At 36.4% G+C, this 16,514-nt stretch overlaps 1 long non-coding RNA gene across 1 annotated transcript in view; it reads left to right on the forward strand.

The window, feature by feature from the left end:
• Positions 1-867: 867 nt before the first annotated feature.
• Positions 868-16,514, forward strand: part of LOC308645285 — a 209,743-nt gene continuing 194,096 nt past the window's right edge. The window contains exon 1 of the long non-coding RNA XR_014021175.1: positions 868-1,013. This is a non-coding gene — a long non-coding RNA (uncharacterized lncRNA). The remainder of the gene's footprint in view (positions 1,014-16,514) is intronic.

Raw genomic sequence — 16,514 nt, forward strand, 5'->3', positions numbered from 1 at the left:
GCATAAATCATGCTTCACTGGGCAGGTTACAACTTGATATCACTTTGCTTCTAACATTTGCAGTCCTTTAATAAATTTTTAGGGAAGATCAGCGATCAAATGGCAAACATAATACATTCATGATGGGCCTTTTATGATTAGTACTGTATGAGTAGTATATTCTTTTAATTATTTTAATTGAGATATTTCAAAAGAAATAAAATGAAACGTACTATGATCTCGTCCAGATGTTGCAGACAGTGACCTGATGCTTAAATTCAGCCCAGGGCCTGTGTGTTTTACTGAGAGTGAAGAATTTTTTTTTTTCTCTCTCTCTTTTTTTTTTTTTTTTGGTACCAGTGATTGAACTCAGGGATACTCAAACACTGAGCCACTTCCCCAGCCTTATTTTTTTGTATTTTACTTAGAGACAGGGTCTCACTGAGTTGCGTAGGGTCTTGCTAAATTGCTGAGGCTGGCCTAAAACTGGTGATCCTCCTGCCTCAGCCTCCTGAGCCTCTGGGATTATAGGCCTGTGCCACAGCACCTGGCTTTCTCTTCTTTTTAAAAAGCATTTTTAAAAGGTTGTGAACAAAACAAAATAAAGGAGAACATGTGACAGAGATCACATGGTCTGCGAAGTGTAAACTATCTACTAAAAGCCTTTTCCTGAAACAATGGAACTGATTCACAATGCAGAAAAAAGCCCAAACAACAAAATGAAGTGGCATCCTATCTATCTTGAAAAACAAGTTGTTTGAACAATGACACATATTGAAAGCCACTGATCATGTTATTAAACCTGTTTTGTCATTTACAAATTGAAAACAATACTATCTCCCAATGAAATGACAGATGTCCTTGAGTTTGCTGCCCAGCAGATACTGAATAGAAAGGTGCTTTTCATTTTTCTCAGCTTGGTATTCCTGCAACTTTGCAGAGTATCTGGCACTTGTATGAAAGAAAAAAAAAAAAACAACAACTATGAAATGATTTGCCTAGGAAAGGAGAAGAAGAAAGTTATCAGTAACAAAGTAAGTCTTATTCTAACTCCTGTATATCAGAAAGCCTTGAAATGTGAAGGCTATTAACTATTTCCTTACTGAACCAACAGGAGGATGAGCATGTGCTTGGTGCTTAGACTTCAAATGGCTTCTTTTCATGGGAGCAGGAAAAAAAAAAGATCTTTAACTTAGCAGACCTGTGGTGGTTCTTCAGTGGAAAGCACCTCTTGGGGATGTATTAAGAAGCAGCACTTTTATTACCTTATTTAAAAAACTTTATTAAACTTTATTATTAGAGTTACTTTATTAAAGTAACTTTATTAAAAGTTACTTTATTCAACTTTATGGACTTTTCAAACATTTGTAAAAGCAGAGAGAATAGTATAGCAGACCTAGCTTCAACAGTTATTAACATAAACCTAATTTTGTTTCCCTCACATCGTTGCCCATTTCTCATGACCATCATTATGTGGATTATTTCCAGGAAAATTCTAGAGGTTATATCATTTGATCTTTGCTCTTTCAGCAAGGCTGTTTCAGTATGTAGCTCTAAAGCATTCTTCAAAAACATAATCACAATACCATTAGCATACTAGTCCTTATCAACACATTGAGTGAGAGTCCAAATCTCTCTTTCCTGATTTTCTTCTTTTTCTTAAACCAGGATCCAAACATGATCCACACAGAGATTCTAGTTGACATGTATCTTACGTCTCTTACAATTTCAGAGTTTCTATTTTACTCCCTTGAAATTTATGCATTGCTGGATTCAATTTGCAAATTTTGTGTCAATGCTCAGGAAGGATATTGGTCTGTTGTTTTATTTTTGTGTGTGTGTGTGTGACATCTTTTGCCTCATTTTTTGTATCAAGGTTAGGCTGGCCCCGTTAACTAAGTTGGCAAGTGTGCCTTCCTTTTCTCTTTTCTGGAAAGGTCAGTATAGATCCGGATGACTTGTTCCTGAATGTGTCTGGGGGAATTCCCAAGTGAAGGTATCTAGTACTGGAAGGTATCTGGTTGGAAGATTTTAAGCTACAAACTCAATTTCTTTAACAGATATAGGATTATTCCTGTTATCTATTTCAGCTTGAGTGAGCTTTTATAGCTGATTTCTTTCAAGGCCTTTCTTGATTTTATTTAAGTTGTATAGTTGTTTGGCATAAAATATCCCCTTGTTCTTTTAATGCCTCTTGGATCTGCAGTGATGTCCTCTCTTTTGTTCCCAGAATCGAAATGAGTGTCATCTCTTCCTTTGTCAGTCTTGCCAGAGGTTAATCAATCTTGTCAATCTTTTCAAAGAAGCAGCTTTTAGTTTCATTGACTTTCTTTATTGTTTTTCTGCTCTCAATTTTACTGATTTATGTTCTTACCGTTTTCTTTCTGCTTGCTTTGAGTTCAGTTTGCTCTTTTTCTCCTAGGGAGGTAGAAAGTTATATTATTGATTTGAGGCCACTGTTCTTTTCTAACATAAACATTTAATGCTATGAACTTATCTTTAAGCATTGTTTTAGCTGTGTCTCTCAGATTTTTATGTGTTGTTTTCATTTTCATTCCATTCAAAATATGTTCCTGTTTTCTTGTGACTTCCTCTTTGATCCATGGGTTATTTAGAAGTATATTATTCAGTTCCAAATACTTTAGGATGTCCTGATATTTTTGTTATTGGGTTCTGGATGCATTTCTTGTAGCTAGAGAATACACTTTGTAGGACTGATATTCTTTTACATTTTAAGGTTTGTTTAATGGACTACCATGTTGTCTCTCTTGGCAAATGGTTCATGTACACCAGAAAAAACTGTGTACTCTGCTTTTGTTTAACAAGTGTTCACAAAATGACAACGAGGTCAAGCTGTTTAATGGTGTTAAGGTCTTCTATATCCTTGCTGACTTTCTGTGTACTAACTCTGAAGGAGGGTGTTTTAGTTTTAGTTTTGTTTTTTTTTTTTAATACCGGGAATTGAACTCAATCACTGAGCCAGATCCTCAGTCCTTTTAAATATTTTATTTAGAGATAGGGTCTCCCTAAGTTGCTTAGCGCCTTTCTTTTGCTGAGGCTGACTTTGAACTTATGATCCTTCCGTTTCAGCCTCCCCAACTGCTGGGATTACAGGCATGTGCTACCACACCGGGTCATGAGTGTTACAGTTTTGACTGTAATTCTTCATTTGTCAATTTCTCCTTTTGGCTCTAATTTCACTTTTGGAAGTTATGTTTTTAAGTGCACATTTACTTAGGATTGTCATGTCTTCTTGGTGAATTGACATATATGTCATGATTCTATTTATTACTGAACCTTTCTAATTCTGACATGTACTTTGATAGTGAAGCTCCTTTTGGCTAGTGTTTGCATGATATATCACTTTTCATCATTATAACTTTTGATTCCCTCTGATCTTCTTTTAGACAACTTATGGTTGGATTTGCTTTTGTATCCAATCTAAAAATCTTTACCTTTATTTGGGGGTTATTTATACCATTGGGTCTAATGTAATTATTGATATGATTGAGTTGTTTAAATCTATTGACTTAGTTGCTTTTTAATTCTATTTTTTTGTTCCTTTTCTCCACTTTTTGGATCTATTTTTGGGCTAGATGACCATATTTTTATGGTTCCATTGGATCTCTTGTTGGCTAATTTATTTTTCCTGCTTTTCTAGTGTTGTTAGTGATTTGTCATAGTGTGCTTGTCAGGAATATTATGTCACTTTATGTGTAGTATAAAAACCTTTAGTATGCTTTCTGATTCTCCCTCTAATCCTTAGTGCTACTCTGTGGTTTATTTGTTGAAGAAATTGGATCATTTGCCCTGAGGAAACTCCTGTAGAGTTTTCTACTTTCTGGATTTGCTTGCTACATGCCTATGATAATGGTTAGTATTTCTCCCATCTTCTGTATTTTTTTTAGTAATTGATTGTTAGAAACAGAGACTTGGTCAGAATTAGCTATGATTTTTTATGATATATACATCCAACAGGAGGCATATAAAGTCCAATGATTTCTTTTTTATTATGTTAACAGTCATTAATTATTACTGCTTGTTCATTATTTCATTAAAGGCTTTTGAAAGGACATTTGAATTCTATCATACCCTCTCCATTTATGAGCTGGAGTATTTCTGTACAGCCAGATTTCCCCTCATTATCTATTTGATTACCTTGTAATACAGTTTATACAGAAGTGCAGCTAAAATATTTGATGCTTTCCCTTTATTTCCCAGTTTTCAATATGTTTCATAGGTTTTTAATTTTTGTATCATTATGAGTTCAGGGATTAAAAACATAATTGATGCTTTATCTATATTTCTATATTTTCAAACTTCCTTTAACTTCAAGGTTTTTTACATGTGAACCCACTGATCTTCAAGATTTCTTGTTTTATGAGCTTCAAACCTTGTCTTCTATGCTTTCTATCACAGATCTGGAATCAATTCTTTCTCTAAGAAACCATGATTCTTTTTGGTGAATATGGATTTTAGAGAAACATTCTGGCTTTCAGGAATGTTTGAAGTCAGACACTAAATGTTATTATTTCCAATATGATTCTTAGACACAGTTTGATGTCAGTCGTAGATTTTTTCATAGGTGTTTTCTATTAGATTGAGGAAGTTCTATTCCTAGTTTTTTGAGTATTAGATTTTGTCACATACTTTTTCTTCATCTATTGAGTTAATTGTATCTTTCTTGTCCTTTATTAATACTGTTTATTGCAGTGATTAATTTTCACATGTTAAACTGACTCCAGGAATAAATCCCACTTGATCATGGTGAATAAGCCTTTTTGATATGTTGTTAGATTCAATATGTTATTGTTTTTTTTTTTTTTTGGAAATTTCTGCCTTTGTATTCATAGACAGATTGTTCTATTGTTTTCCTTTGGGTAATGTCTTTGTCTGAAATTGGTATTGGAGTCAGTCTAGATTTCACAGCAGGACTTAGAATGTTTTCCTCCTTATCTATATTTTGGAAAAATTGGTGAATCGTTGGAGCTAATTTTTTAAAATTTTGGTAAAATATGGGACAGGGCTGTGGGAAGTGTTATCATTCCTAAGTCAGTTTGTTTATCTGTTTTGTGTCTGTTTATATATTTTGTTATCTTCTTGGACACATTTTGGTAGTTGGTGTTTTTCAAGGCAGTATCATATTTCATATAGGTTTTCTAATTTGTTGGCATAAAACTGTTCATGGAATTCTTCTGTGATTCTGATTGTGGATAGTGATATTATCTTATTCATTCCTGATTTTAGTAATTTGGATCTTCTTTTTTTAAAAAAAATTATTTATTTATTTTTGCATTACAAATCTTACTATACCATTATACCATAATTTATCATATCTCTGATTATATATAAGGTATGTTGACACCAAATTCACGTCTTCACACATGTATTTTGTATAATGATGAGGGTCTCCTTTCACCATCCATGCTATTCCCCTTCTTCCTTCCCTTTTCCTCCCACCCCTATTTCCTATCTAGAGGTAATCAATCTTCCTTCCTTGCTCTCCCTCCCAACCCCATTTTGAGTCACCCCCCTTATATCAGAGAAGACATTCGGCATTTGTTTTTTTGGGATTGGTTAACTTCACTTAGCATAATCTGCTCTAATACCATTGGATCTTCTTTTTGAATGTTTGGTTGGTCTAGCAAAAAGTTTGTCAGTTTTGTTTATTTTTTCAGAATATCAACATTGGTTTTGCTAATTTTGCCCATTGTTTTTCTCTGTTTATTTTTGCTCTAATCCTTATAATTTCTTTCCTACTCCTCTTTTTAGTTTTCTTATCTTTTTTGATAAGGTGAAAAGTTAGCTTATTGATTTGAGATCTTTCATCATCTTTAATATAGGCATTTACAGGTATAAATTTTGCTCTGTATATATACTGCTTTAAGTGCATCCCATAATATTTGGTATGTTGTGTTTTAGTTTTCATTCATCAAAAAATTTTGGATCAATTGAATAATTTGTCCATGTGGATCAAATTCAAATTTTAATTTTTTAAATGGTCTTAGTTTTAAATGGTCTTATTTTTGAGAAATATGAAGTTCACTTCTCCCAACTGGCAAGGTATTTATTTCAAGATATATTACAACCTATTTTAATCAACACTTCAAAACATAGCATCCCTTTAGTTCTTGAAACAGTGTAAAATTCCCATGTAGGGAAATATGGGTTTTTGGTTTCACAGTTACTATCCATCAACCAACTCTTAGTTACTGAGAAGTTGCTGGTGAGCATTCTGCTCCAAATTTACTACCTATTTTACAATGCTCCGTTCAGCCTTTTCTACCATTCATTCCTATTCCTGGGTTGCATACGATTTAACATTCAGCTTCTCCTAGTTTTCCAACATGCTATGTCAACATTATGACCTCAACTCCCATTTCATGTCACCACTTGGGCATTAAGTCCTAATGGAACAAATATAAAGCAAGCACAAGATGAGAAGAGTTTGTCATGGTATGTTCAACTCATAAATTTATATGATGTGATTGATTTGAAAATAACGACTTCAATTCATTTTTACCACATATGCCAGAACTACATTCTGTTAACAATTACGATACTTCCTTTTTCTGCATATATCAGAAAAATTTCCCATTAATTAATATGATGTTTTTATTTTTCCTTTTGGTGTGTGTAAGTACAACTGTCCAGGGTCAAATTCTTTAACTGAATATGTTTGAGAGGCAGATTGTAAAATGGATCTATTAAAAATTTTTTCCTTTTATTTTTAATTCACATTCATTTTACCAGTTATTCAGGAGTATATTGTTTAGCTTCCACAAATTGGTGGGTTCCCCGAATTTCTTTATGTTACTCATTTCCAATTTCATTCCACTTTGATCAGGTGACTTTGTAATAGTTTGTCAGGACTGTCATCAGTCTAACTTTCTGGTACCTAATTTTTCAGTTTCATGGTTCATTATGCCATTATTTGTCCAGTATGAGCAAATAAGTATTATATAAGTAGACTTAGGTTATCAAAACAAAATACCATAGACTGGGTAGCTTAAACAACAAGCAGTTCTGGAGGTTCGGAAGTCCATAATCAAGGTGCCAGCCAATTTGGTTTCTGGTCGTGGCTCTTATGGTTTGCAGACTGCCACTTCCTTGCTGGGTCCTCCCATACAAAGAGATCTCTGGCATCACTTCCTTTTTTTTTTTTTTAATAAAGGAATCAGCCCTACTGAATTAGATACCTACCTTTATGACCTCACTTAATTTTTATTCCTGCCTCATAGGCCCTGTCTCCAAATATAGCCTCATCAGGGAATTTGGGATTTATTATATGAATTTTGGGAGGAGGCATCAGCATTTGATCATAATAAGGCATATATATGCATTTTATTTCTATTACTTTTTAGATAAAAAGCATGCTAACTATCTTCCTTTTGCAGTTTGACAATATATCTTGTTGATTACTCTAGAGTATTATTTAGTAATGTCCATCATTCTTTAGAATAGTTGGAGTCTTTCTTTTAAATCTGATCAACAACAATTATTTTAACAAAAACCCACTGCTTATGATGACTGGATAATTTATGGCATTTACAATATAATTGTGTTTTACCAACTATGTTAGGAAAGTTTCCTCTGAGGCAATCTTTGATAGGGGGATTCGTGAATAAATGATTCAATAATGAAATGCTCCTCCAAGAAACCACTAATGATGTTGGATAAATAGGGTAGGGAAGGGGAAAAAGCAAGGTAGAGTATGCAGTCTCAGGTGAAGTCCTAGCTTCAGCCTGGTTCCACAGGGGAGTTCTTGAGAATAAGTCACAGTGTTTCTTACTTGAGATGAGAGAGTTGGGCTTTCATGGTTACCCTTCATTCAGGCATTGGTAAGTTTCTTCTCCCTTCACCAGGAGACTCAGGCTCTTCAAGTCCTGGATGGTGGCCAAAGCAAGATCCAGTAGCGTGAGGGCAGTGTCTTGAGAATGGCTGTAGGTATTGGCTATTGGAAGCAAATACATACAAAGAGAAGGAAAGAGGTTTAAGGTTTGGGGTCTTGCACAAAGAGACAGCAAGGAGATAGATCATCTGGGTATCAGAGTTATCAGGAAGGAGCAATGTTTTTGTCCACTACAATGGAAAACTTAAGGCCATAGATCATTTTAATCAGCAAGTGTGGCTTACTGAATATTAAATCCATCCCCCACCTTTTATGTCAGACCAAATGATTTAAGTATAAATGGTGGTTCATAAGGCTTTTTGTTGGATAAAAAACCAGGGTATAGAAAACCACAGCATCCATAAAAAGAAATTTCTTCTCAACAAACTCATTTATTAACCTTTTCTCAAATATATGATCGGCATATTGGAAGATACTAAAATAAGGCTTGGAAGGAAATCTGAAATCTGCACTTACTGAGAATGAAGAAAAAAGCTTTCAATTTTCATCTTGACTCTCATTTTAAATATGTCAGAAACAACTAGATGCTTGTCATGGGCTTGTTCTGTCTTCTCTATTAGGTTGGATTTTCTAGTGACTCACTTTATCTTGTACTTTGACTTACATAAAGAAAAGGAGGTCTCCATAAAACAAAGCATAAATGAAAAGAAATAATAAAAATTTATCTCAACCATTTTTTGGGGTGGGGTGGGGTGGGGTGGGAGTCAGTAAACTGGTTCTTTAGGAAATCCTAAACAATGAGATTATTTCCCATTCTAGAGTGCCGTCAGCTGAATTATCAGAAATTAGGCTGCATTAGAAAGAGAGCATAGAAAAACCCAGTGTTTATAACCAGAAGATTCTTCAATACCTTAATGATTTATTAGGGACAAAGTGGATACAGACACTGGCAATCCTGTTTGTGCTTGATTTTATTCAGGAATCATTCAAGGAAGGAATAAGTATTATCTCATGATTGATATTAGGAGCCTATGAGGATGGCGTCATCTGGGGTGCCCAAAGGGAGAATTGTGATCTTGTGAGGTTGGTGTCCTCAGAGGCAGCTCGAGTGCTGTGGGTATGGAGGAAGGAGCCTGCCTACTTCTCTCACAGCAGATGATTTCTAAATTGAAAATAGAGGATAGTGTCGTTATATTTCGGCACAAGATAAATGATTATCACCTCCTGCTTTAAATAAAAATATCCCTAATAGCAAGTCTTGGGCCAACAATTTATATTGCCCTTTCACTTATAATTTTGTCTTTAATTGTAAGCACTAAAGTCACAGCCAGTGCTGATAACCCCATTGAAGGAAAACTGAGGTCAAACAAGGTAAATCAGCTTACCACAGGTCTCCTGGTCAGCAGGTAGAAGAATTCGTCGGAGTAGGACACAGGACTTGTGGTTCCTTTTTCAGTTCTTGTTCTACTATCTCACACTGCATCTTCTTTCTATCTGAAAGGCAGTTCATTAAGGGTAGTAAAGTACAAAATGTAGTATGTTTTGTAGGAGTTGTGTTGGGAAAAGGAATTTATCTGATCACAGATTTGGATATTTTCTCTTATAGTCATATTAAATTCTGGTGACCCATGCTCTTGTTTTGGCTGGAAGAGGCCTGATATAGCCTTGGGCAGTTGCCTTCTTAGATCTTCACTCTCTGATGGATAAACCCTGAGCTCTGGACTCTGAGCTGTCACGTACATTACAATGATAGTCACTGCACTATTCTGTTTTCCTTATATGTGCATCTCTTTTCTAGTGGTAAAGGTCTAAAAGCCATTTGTGTTTCTGTGCTCAAAGAAATCATTGCATGGAATCCATTTTGCAATCTCTTTGAGAATGGGCAAATAAGATACGGTAAAATGAGAAAGGCAGAAGAGAAACAGAATCCACTTTCAAATCCATAAAACTAAGACAGTGAAGGAGATGGAAGGGTTTTATGTAAGTAGGAACTAAACAATTATTATTATTACAAAAGCCCACTGTTTCCTGTCGATTAACATTATTACCACTGTGATTATTACTAACATGGGCTTCCATTCTCATGTGAACTCCCGTGATATCAAGCCTATCATGTATTAAAACAATAAAGATTTATTCAGATTATTTATGATAGATCAGATCATTGTTTAGCAAAAATCGACTCTCTTCTTTCTACCTCTGTGAGAGAGATATATACCTCCTGGCCCTTTGTACGGCCACGTGACTTGATTTGGTGAATGGGTTATTCACATATGTGGTGTATACATACACAGGCTGATAGTCAGGCTATGTCTTTGAGTTTCTGCCATCACCACTGATCCCAGAAGATTGAGAGCATCATGGATCAGTCCTGACTGGAGCCTGTGGCCTGGTTCCAAGCCCAGGGAAACCCAGCTGAAATTAGCAGAGCAGAGGATTTCCAGTTGGGAGAGAAGAAGGTCAAGAGAGTATATGTAATTAAAATGATGTTCTTTCAAAGACTGTATTGGTTGTAAAAATAAAATTCATCACTATAGGAATAATTCAGTTGTGATGCATTTTATAAAGAGATTTTGTTTGACTCTCTGGGTTATTTTATGAGTTGAACTAGAATTCAGAGTGTAACCGTGGACCTTTTATTTTCAAAAAGAAAGGGGAGGTGACTGTCAGGGTACCTAACATTGGCTTTTAATCTAGTGGGTTGATATCTTTAGTACATTCCATGTGGTACTTACTGATGTTCCATAGTGGAGGACCTCTGTTCAAGAGCATCTCATGGGAATGATAGAGCTAGAGAATAGCAAACCTTTGGGTTTGATCTAATACATTTAAAGGCAGTTCTGACTTGGAAAAATGTCAGGAGTGGCAAATGAATTATGGGTCTTTGAACTGCCCAGAGACAGAGATGATACCTCCCTTGGGAATTTCTTGGTACAAAGGCCCTGATTAAAAATTGCCTCACTGTTTTGGTGATGCCCTTGTCTAGCAAGGAATTTTAATAGTTCAAATTCTTGGGTTCAAATGTCTGCTGTCTGGAGGTAGAAAATTATGGGCACAAAGCTGATAAGTTATAATTGGGCTGCTTTTACCCTCAAAAAACCCTCAAAACCTTCGGTTTTGTTTATCTAGAAGCTTTCTCACAGTCATGAGCAACTAATAAAAAAATAATTAAAAGAATATAATAAACCTATATAATAAATGTGCTGAGCTTGCTCATAGTCAGTCTTCCTCCACTAGAGGCAGGGTGGACCAACAAGCCCTGGCTTTTTCTCTACTTTTGTGTCTGTCTGTCTTTTTCTTAATTCCCTCATCGACTGGTTCCATTAGCTTTGAATAAACTATTGTACAGGATGTAACAGAGGTAATTCTCATACAAAAATGAAATAAAAAAGTCATAGTTGTATTAAAAAAAAGTCATGCTGTGGATAATCTGTGTGCATAAGTATAACAAAACCTATGGTCACAGACATTAGAATAAGACAAGAATGATAATATTGTCTTCTATTGTACTGGTTTAATTCACTTTTTCTAGGATATTTGGAAACATGAAGGACAAAGGTTTAGCTCTTTTACAGTAGCTAACAGGTTATCTGTGGTTGTAGGAAAGGCTATTGCCTCTGTATCTGAGAGGACGTGTATCCAGTGTTCTTCCATATCCAGGCGAATCAAAGGTATTTTTGGTAACTGAATACCTTTGCCTATTTCTCAATTGTTGAAAAAGTGGATCACGATCAATAACTTTTTTGAGAGCTTCAGACATTTTTTTTATGATTCAGGAGAGATTTTTTCCCCACAAATTATTATTTATTTAGTAATGACTTACAAATCAACTTCCATGTGCCATGGGGATGTGGTAAGAAGATACAGTTCTTGATTACTGATGAAATAATTGCAGGATAGCCTAGAAGATTAGAGGACAGTATAGGAATCACATGATAAGGGTCTTTCCTTACTGAATGCTATTGCCTGGACCCATCCAACCTGGTCTTGGGGGTAGGCAGGGAAATCTTCCCTAAGGAAGCAGTTTGTAAAAATGTGTCAGTATTAGTTACCTGGTAGAGAAGGTCACTCTAAGGAGAGCTTTCCATGAGGAAAGCCTGGAAAAGACCTCAGGCTGCATGAGGTATAAAGGTCACACTGTCAGTTGGTACCAGAGATATCATCTGGGTGGATTCTTCTACCCAGAACAGCGAACCCAAAGCTGGGGCTATCACAAAAGCATTGAGGCAGAATGAGAAAATCTTCTTCCTTAGGTAAAAACTGCATCATTTGCTTCCCTGAAATGTTATGATCATTTCTGGTCACTTCTAAAATTAGAAAGACAAGACACAACCAGCCCTGTTTTAAAAAGAAGAGATACCTGAGACACTCAAATTGATGAGCCAGTGGATTGCTTTTGTATGAGTGAAAACTAAAGCAATTAGGATTTCCATTTGGTGAAAATAAAAGCTGAGAGGACATACATAATTAAAATTAATGTAAGAAAGTCAGAAGCCCTGCTGGTTCTGGCTAAACCTGTCAGTCACCATGTGACAAGTTGCTTCATCTCTCAAGGCCTCAGTTCTGCATCTGCATTCAAGGAACCCAAGTGGAGATTGCGTGCAGTGTTGCTCAGTCTGGGTGTGTGCATTACCAATGACTGGTGCTTCTTTGTTGCAGGGCTACCTTTAGACTTTCAGAATCTGCTTTGCCTAAATGCATGGGGAAAATGAGAAGCTCTTAGGAATTTAATCATCCCTTGCTCCAAAGACATCCTTTAGCAAAGGACTGATATATGGGGGTTAAAATATTCTAGTTCCTTCAGCCCCTGTAGGAGAAGATCTGAAGCATGATCCACACAGTCCCAATGCCCCTGTGGGGTTGTGCCCTAGTCACAACCCCACAGTGGAGCTTTGTGGAGCTTTGCCCCGATGTTGTTTACTTTACCACCTTTCATTCCAGTGCCACCTCTCATGCCTCCTCTCTGTCCCCTGTCTCCACCAACCCTTGTCCAGTTTAGATAGTAACCAATGTATTCGTTAGAATCTTTAATCATATTACTTATTTATATATAGTAAATATATGTTCATGCCAGAAAATGAAGAAAAATATATTTTACATCTAATACTATTTGGTGGCATTGAGCACTGCATATAGACATACTCACTAATGAATTCATTACTGAATAATTCAGTAATTGGTGTTTTCAATGTTTGCATTCTGTTGAGATCCTTGGTGAACTCTTTAGTTATTTAAAGGTTTTCAGTGATATTTAGGGAAATGTGTTAGGAATTTTGAACGGACTGAGAACACATCCTTACTTTTCCCATTTGAAGTAATGGAATAGACTCTCCCACTGACTAGAAAATTTACTACCCAACACATTTTTAGGAATGGATTAGATTTGAAAAGACCATGTTGCAAAAATAACCCAGTTGCAATGCATATCATAACTAAGTGGTCCATGGTAATCTGAAATTCTGAGTTGACATTAGTAGGCAACGTACAATATCACATCCTGCAGTGCATCTGATTTTTCTTTGAGCAGACAGACTCAATCACAGGATGGTGTATTTCCGTGTGAGGCAGGGAGAATGTATGGTGTAATTGCCTGAAATGGTATGTGGTATAGTATAGCGTGGTATGGCTGTGATTGTGGATTTTGAAAATGATTTGTCCTCCCTGTGAAGCTCACTTTAAAATTGGAGCAGTGAAGGGAGTTGGGCAATTGATTCAGTGAGAGATGTGGACAGGTAAGGTGAACCTGAAGGAAAACTCCCCAGCACTTTCTCAAGTTCCAACTGAGTGAGAAGTGGGGTCTCCCTTTCTTGCTCACATCTTTTTCTCCCTTAATTTTTATTATTTATTTAATTTATTTGTTATAATTAGTTATACATGGCAGCAGAACACATTTCAATTCACTGTACACAAGTGGAGCACAACTTCTCATTTCTCTGGTTGTACATGATGTAGAGTCACACCACATGTGCAGTCATAGATGTACCGAGGGTAATGATGTCCATCTCATTCCACCATCTTTTCTGCCCCCATGTCTCCTCCCCTTCTCTGTCTCCCATTTGCTCAATTAAAGTGCTCATATCTTAACACAGAGCATCATAGTTCCTTACTTCCATCTGGTGGGCTTCTCTAGTTGGGCCAGAGGATGAGCTGGGAATTCTAGGAGGGGAGTGTCCCTGCTTGGGTCTCCTCCCTTTCCTTGGTCCTCTGCAACAGAAGCTCCCCTCCCACTTCACACTTAGAGAGTGTGCTATGATGTCCAGACCTTCATTGTTATCTTGCAGCCATCAATTCAATAGTAAATTCTTAGTTTACTCTCTTTGTGCATCTACAGTCTTCCTTCTCTATAAGGAGAAAAGCTGGCTCTAGCTGTTAACACCAGGCTTTTGTCTTATTAGGTGGGTCATTTCTTTTGAATTTTTATTTCAGCCTGTGTGTGCGCTAAGGGAGAGAATACAGGCCCAGGGTACTGGTTTTCAATTCTGATTGCACCTTAGAAACACTTAACATTTTTTTTTTTTGTATACTTCAAAAAGTTAGAAGCAGTTTGAAAGTTCTCACCATAAAGAAATTATAAATGTTTGAGGCAAACATGTTTAAACTGATTTAAACACTGCACAATATACATATGTATCAAATGTTACATGGTATCCCATTAAAATGTACAACTTTGATATTTTTGTGTAACGGTTATAAATCTTAAAAAATTATAAACAGCAGGAGGTAAAATTGCTTAGCACTTGTTTTTTGACTTTAGGTTTTTATGTATTTATTTGTTGTAGGTTTCTTTTGTGTTAAACTTTTAAAATGAGAGTTTTAAAACATTAGCATGCTATCTAGAATTAAATTTTAAATTGTAGAGGTGGAAGGGGCCCTTTCTTGTTTTCTACAGAATAAATCTCTTTCTTGATGGTTCGAAGAAAATACTTGCTGGATAGGAATATAACATAGAAGCATAAGATATATTCTAGATCTAGTTTCTAGAAACTGTAGGTTATAAGAAAATAGATCAAGTGACCTAGGAATTGAGAATTGCACCAATGTGATCCTCTGAGAGGGCCATATGGCTGGAGCCAGGTACATTCCTAATCCAAAAATGATTTTCCTTCAAATCAGCAAGGAAGAGATTGACTCTGTGGAAGACAATGAGAAATAGTCCCTTGTGCCCTGCAATATAAAGTTTGATTCTAGACAGCATGCTAATTTTTATAAATTCTCATCTTAAAAGTTTAAAACAAAGAAAACATAGAACAAAAGAATGTATAAAAATCTAAACTGAAAAATTAAATGCAGTGCAATTTTACCTGCTGCTGAAAAAAAAAAACTTAAAAAAATTGATACATGGAAACATAAAAGTTGTACATATTAATAGGGTGCCATGTCATACCAGGAATTGGAATTCTCATGGCAAGACTGAGTTGAGTTTGGGCAAGAAAGAATGTCACAGGGGAGGAGGCTGGCCCTAGTCTAAAGAGGAAGTATATAAAAAAAGTCCTCTCCCTCTCTCTTTTACCTGATTTCTTAACAAGGGTGAGAGTCAGTTCGGCTGATTCTGAGGTTGTGAAAGGCTTTGGTAGAAGGGAACCACCTGCCCTGGTCAGGTGAGACAGATCTCTAGTGGGCAGGAGGCTGGTTTTTGCGAATGTAAGTAGGGTTTGTGCCTGCTGAGGAGTTAGGGGAGGTCACAGAGATCTATGGTGTCAACAAGAAGTAAAGGTACAGCCTACCTATGTTTGCATGACTCAGCTATTTGTTCCAGGAAATCTTTGTGTGGGAAAGATAAGACTGCACCAATAAATAACCTGATTATTTATTTTAGGAAATTCCACAGATCAATTTATAAGAGCCAGCAGTCTGCTGACCAGGGCAAACAACTTGCTTATCAAACAGTTTACTAATCAAGGTTCACTTCCAGACTCTCACTTCTGTATCCACCAGTCCTCAACCATTAGGTCACAGACTTTGCCTAATCCCCATTCAGTTCCCCATCTCGAAGGACAGGCCTTAAACCATTTAAGCCAAGGACTTGTGGGCCTACAAATACCCTGCTTTGATTTCTTCCTTTGATGACACTGGTAATGTTCAGATGGTAGCCTTCCTTACCATGGTGAGCTAGAATCAACAATCTGTTTTATTAACAGATTTCTGTTGACATTTGAGGGAGTTCAACAGAGGCCTTTGCCTGTACTTGCTATGGAGCAGGACAGGAAGACTCAATCCCCACAGATAAGGCCAGAGGGGTAGCAGCAGCAGCAGCAGTTAGTGCAGGGGACACCATGTCATGCAGCTTGTTGGTATCTGCCAGGTCATAGGCAATAGAGCCTAAATGACAGAGACACCAGCAGAGAAGAGTGCAAGTGTGGGACTTGTTCCAGAATGCCCAGGTGACTGGCAGTCTTAGTCTAAGACTGGGCAGTCTTAGAGCTGAAGGTCATTTGAAAGAGAGGGTTATGAGTGGCAGCCTATTTCTGTAATTAGGAAAGAACTTGAGTATAGGAGTTTGGGTATACAAAAGAAAATGTGACCTCATTTTGTAGTCATAGGCTGATAAAGCCAGGAACAGATTGGTTATATAAAATCATTGGGTTATGATTGGAGAATTTTCTTTCCTATGTAAATGATGACTTACATTTCTTTCCCTTAATGGGTTTTGTATATATTTTGGAAATGCAAAATGAAATCCTTT

The sequence above is a fragment of the Spermophilus citellus genome, assembly GCF_964194105.1.
Source record: "Spermophilus citellus genome assembly, chromosome: 3".
In the NCBI taxonomy this organism is placed as follows: Eukaryota; Metazoa; Chordata; class Mammalia; order Rodentia; family Sciuridae; genus Spermophilus; species Spermophilus citellus.